Genomic DNA, 6,000 nt, shown 5'->3' with positions numbered 1-6,000 from the left:
CAGCGCCCCCTTCCTGACCCCCCTCACTTACTCGAATTTAATTGGTCAGGCAATTTATCTAAGTGAACGCAGCCAGACTGGATTTTAGAATAGAAGAAAATAGAATAGAATAAAAAAGGAACAGAATAGAGTAGAGTAGAAAAGAATACAACAGAATAAAACAGAATAGAATAGCATAGAGTAAAAAATAATACAACAGAATAGAATAATGTAGAGTACAACAGAATAGAACAGTGTAGAGTAGAAAATAATACAACAGAATAGAATATAATGTAGAGTACAATAGAATAGAACAGAATAGAAGTATAGAATAGAGTAAAGAAGAATAGAAAAGTATAGAGTAGAATAAAATAAAATAGTATAGAGTACAAATGAATAGAACATAACAAAGCAGAATAGAATAGTATAGAATAGAATAAAATAAAATGGAACAGAATAGTTTATAATACAAAAGTATAGAGTATAATAGAGTAAAATAGAATAAAACAAAATGAGTACAATATAACAGAATAGAACATCATAGAGTAGAACAGAATAGCATACAGTAAAATAGAGTAGAATAGAATACTATAGAGTTAAATAAAATAGAACAGAACAGAAAGTCTAGAGTACAATAGAAAATAACAGAGCAGTATAGAACAAAAAACAATAGTATAGAGTAGAATAAAATAAAATAGAACAGAATAAAATAAAATATAATACAGAAGTATAGAATAGAATAGAGTAAAATAGAATGAAATAGAATATAACATAATAAAAATAGAACAGAATAGAATAAAACCAAATAGAATGGAATGGAACATAATAGAATAGATCAAAATAACAGAACAGAACAAAATAGAATATTCTAGAGCAGAATAGAACAGAATATTATAAGGTAGAGTTGAACAGAATAGAACAGAATAGCATAGTGCATATTAGAATAAAACAGTAGTGTAGAATAAAATAGAATAGAACAGAATAGAATAGAAAAGTATAGAATAAAGTAGAGAATAGAAATGTATAGAATAGAAATGTATAGAATAGAATAGAATAGAATAGAATATAATGCATTTATTTGTCATATACAGATACACATGTACAGTACATTGAAATTCTCTTTCCTCATATCCCAGCTTGTTTGGAAGCTGAAGTCAGAGCGCAGGATCAGTCATTGTATGACGCCTCTGAGGCCGAGAGGGTTAAGGGCCTTGCTCAAGGGCCCAACAGTGGCCCACAAGCTTTTGGATTGATAGCCCAGCCATCACTGAGATACGCCTAAAAAGGGTAACAAATCCTAGGCTGTGTATACTGTAGTACTCCACCGAACCACAGCGAGAGCATCAACTCCAAATGTAGAGGTACATGGAAAAGTGGTGAAAGTTCTTCAAGGGCTCGATGAGATTCATCCAGGAAGAAAACATCTAAAGAGTAACGTCTAAAAACGACTCACGAGGAAACCACTGCAACATCTGCACACAGGAACATCTGGTGGAAATCAGTGGCTCAAACTGGACTTTTCTCTAACAGTGAAGAAGCTTATTAACACGATCCTTCATATTATTTACTGTTTTTAGGCCATCCTGGATAAATAAAGATCTGATGATCTGCTGGAGGACGTTCTCCAGAACATCTCCAGTAAACACCTGCTCCAGACGTTCTCCAGCGTCCGGGAGTGTTTTTTTAATAAGAAGCATCGAGCCGAGCTAGCGAGCCGTATCAGAGCCAGGCGTGCGGCCGGCGCTAATCAGCGGGGAGCCCGAGCACCGGGGCCCCGGGGCCTGATTAGGTCCTGCAGGCCTGATCAGCATCTCATCAGTATTCCAGGATCAGATGGGACGCTCGCTTCTCCTCGCCGTTGTGATGAGGCGGCGTTTCTGAGAGCCGAGCAGCTTCATCAGTGCTGAAGGAAGCGAACGTGTGGATCACAGATGGATCAGAGAGAAGAGGAGAGAGACGCCGCCCGTCCAAATCAGAGATCAAAGACTCAGACACGCCCATTAAGTTCCTGTAATCAACACACTGGTGTGAGTGTAGAAGCTTCCAGATGCTTTGATCTGATGTTGGACGACAGTGTTGTGAAAAGTAACAAAGCTGCAACTTGTAACTAGTGTTTAGAGGTGGCACCGGACCCACCATGACCCTGACCAGGATAAAGCAGATAATGAAAATGAATGGATAAATTTCATTCTCTTTCATAAACTGTTTCATCTTGGTCAGCACTGATATTAATACAAAACTAATTTAAAAAGCTTTAAAAATGGGGAATAAACAGCTTAAAAAACAACAACAATTACACAGTAAAATACTCAAATAAAAATGAAATAATTGTAAAGATGTAAAAGAGCTTTATTGTAATATTTATTATTAATAAAAATTATAGTAAGAATTATTTAAAAAATAGTAGTTTAATAATTAATAAAATGTAAAATATGACAATTTAATAACAAAATAATATTAATATTTAATAGTAATAATACAATAATTTAAAAAAGAATAAAAAAGAATATCATAAAAATAATAAAAAATAATAATAACAATTTAATACTTAATTAAAAAATAAAAAGCTTTCTGTTATATAAATAAGAAAAATTCAATATTATAAATTTTTATAATAATGTGTTTTAATTTAAAATTAATAAAGCTTTATTTTTATATTTAATAAAAATAATAATAAATAGTAATAATCATTATTATGAGATAATAATAAAATATTTTAATAATTAATACCATTTAGAAAATGTTATTAACATATTAAATGATAATAATAACAATATAGAAATAAAAAAATATTTATAAAATAATAATAACATATTTTAATAATAATACCATTTAAATAAGCTTAATTTTAAAAAGCTTTTTATTTTTATATTTAATAATTATAAAAAATTAATAGAATATTTTAATAATTAATACCATTTAAAAGCTTTGTTTAAATATTTATTGATAATAATAATAATAACAACAATAAATAGTAATAATCATTATTATGAAATAATATCATTTTTAAAAACTTCATTTAAAATCTGTCTAATGTTAATAATAATACTAATAAAAATAAGTCTAGCAAAAATAATAATAACATATAAATAAATAATACTTATTTAAATTTAAAAAGCTTTATTTTTATATTTAATAATAATAATAATCATAATCATAATAATAAATAGTACTAATCATTATTATGAAATAATACCATTTAAAAAAAAAACTTTGTTTAAATTATTTAATGATAATAATAATACTAATAAAATAACTCTAGTAGAAATAATAATAATAATATAGAAATAATAAAAAATATTTAAGACTTAATAATAATACTAATAATAAACAGTAAAAATCAATATTATGAAATAATAATAAAATATTTGAATAATTAATACCATTAAAAGATGTATTCAAATATTTAATGATAATGATAAAAATAATAATAATACTTTTATTTTTAATACTTAATAATATTTTTTAATACTTAATAATATTTTTAATACTTGTTACTCAGTAAAACGTTGTTTGTTTGTGATTAATTGTAGGTCGCGACCACAGAGTTTTGCATTCTATTGTGAATGTGCAGAAAGCGTAAACGTTTCTCTTTAATCTTCTCTCTTCCAGAGAAAGCGAAGCCGGTGTGACACGAAGCGTCCCGGCGTGTTTAGACTGAGCTCGCGTCAGGACCTGCAGCGTAAATCCCTTGATCGCTGTGATGTCTGCTGTTCCACTGAGCTATTCACGCATGGCAGACACAACAGGAAGTGGCAGCGGTGTGAAGGAAACACAGCGCTGTAGGTCCACTCTGAGATAAGAGCTTCTCTTTCATCCTCAGCGCCCCACAGCTCAGATATGAGAGGGTCGCTGAGACCCATCGGCCCAAACTGGTTAGAGGTCAGAAGCCGGAAAGTGAGAGGGGCGCGGAATGAGGCGGAGAGGGGCGCGGAATGAGGCGGAGAGGGGCGCGACTTTCTTTTATTCTAATGAGGCGGAGACGAGCTGCTGTGTTTCAGCCATTAGTGCCATTACAAGTAGGAAAGCTTTTAAACTCCAGGGCAAAAGTATGTGGACACCTGAGCATTTTTATATAATATAGTAATATAAGGGCGGCTCGGTGGGTAGCACTGTCGCCTCACAGCAAGAAGGTCCTGGGTTTGATTCCTTTCTGTGTGGAGTTTGCATGTTCTCCTCGTGTCGGTGTGGGTTTCCTGCAGACGCTCCGGTTTCCTCCCACAGTCCAAAGACGTGCAGTCAGGTTAATTGGAGATACAAAATTACCCTTTCATGGACTGGCGACCTGTTCAGGGTGTTTCCTACCATTCGCCCAGTGAACTGCACAAATTTAATTGGTCAGGCACTTTATCTTAAACCGAACGCAGCCAGAATAGAAATGTATAGAACAGAATAACAGAGTAGAACAGAGTAGTTTAGAGTAACATAAAGTAGAACAGATATAACAGAATAATATAGAGTCGAATAGAGTAGTATAGAGTAGAATAAAATAAAACAGATATAATAGAATAATATAGAGGAGAATAGAACAGTATAGAAAAGAATAGAACAGAAGTGTATATAGTAGAATATGGTAGAATAGAGTAGTATAGAGAGAAATAGTATAGAGTAGAATAGAATAGAATAATGTAGAGTAGAATAGAATAGAAAAGTATAAAGCGGAATAGTATAGAGATGAATAGAGTAGAATAGAATAGTATAGAGAAGAATAAAACTGAATAATACAGAATAGAACAGAATAGTATAAAGAAGAAGAGTAGAATAGAATAGAGAATAATAGAATAGAGTAGAATAGTGTAGAGAAGAATAGAGTAGAATAGTATAGAGAAGAATAGAGTAGAATAGAATAGTATAGAGAAAAATAGAGTAGAATAGAGTATAATACTATAGAGAAGAATACAGTAGAATAGTATAGAGAAGAATAGAGTAGAATAGAATAGTATAGAGAAAAATAGAGTAGAATAGAGTATAATACTATAGAGAAGAATAGAGTAGAACAGTATAGAGAAGAATAGAGTAGAATAGAATAGTATAGAGAAGAATAGAGTAGAATAGAGTAGAATACTATAGAGAAGAATAGAGTAGAATAGTATAGAGAATAATAGAGTAGAATAGAATAGTATAGAGAAGAATAGAGTAGAATAGTATAGAGAAGAATAGAGTAGAATAGAATAGTATAGAGAAGTATAGAGTAGAATAGAGTAGAATAGTATAGAGAAGTATAGAGTAGAGTACAACAGAATAAGACAGAATAGAACAGAATAATATAGAGTAGAGTAGAATAGAATAGAGTAGAATTAAGCAGTAGAACCCGAGAGGGAGTGTGTTATCGCGAATAACATCACGGCTTCGGCTCGTGCCGTAGATCATCACAACCGTGATGTTATTCGTGATAACACACGACCTCAAGTGTTTTATTGCTTTTATACAACAGTTTTTACAAAATAAAGAAAGAAAATAAATCAAAGAAGCCCTGAATTTCATATTAAATATGCTTTAATATTTACAATACCTTCCGCCAAAAAGTAGTTCCACTACGAATATAAAGTTTAACACTACAAAGCAGACATCCCAAGTTGCAAAAACTCATTTTATGGAGGTAAGAACAACAAGAATAAAAAAGCAAGAACCTCCGAAGGGAAAAAAGGAAATAAAAAACCTCTCACACACACCAAAGGATTATGGATGATAACAGAACTCTTAGGAGCTGCTAACTGGGCTATTAAGCTAACTGTTCGCGTTACAAACACATTAATGTTCCCTACATAGTGCACTAGATTGTGTATCAGATCGCGGATTTATGTTCCCTACATAGTGCACTAGATTGTGTATCAGATCGCGGATTTAAAACGCGATCGGGATTAAAGTCGGTGTCGCCTGCGTGCGCGTTTGTGTGCATGAAACTTGTCGTTACTGGCAACGCGTCAGCGGAGTAATACAGTTGTGGTGTGAAAAGGCCGTGCTGTTATCACCAATATCAGCACGTTTAGAACGCTTCTCAACCAATCAGATTGTAAGGTC

Source organism: Trichomycterus rosablanca, chromosome 4, assembly GCF_030014385.1.
Source record: "Trichomycterus rosablanca isolate fTriRos1 chromosome 4, fTriRos1.hap1, whole genome shotgun sequence".
Lineage (NCBI taxonomy): Eukaryota > Metazoa > Chordata > Actinopteri > Siluriformes > Trichomycteridae > Trichomycterus > Trichomycterus rosablanca.
Note: the sequence above shows the minus strand (reverse complement) of the source record.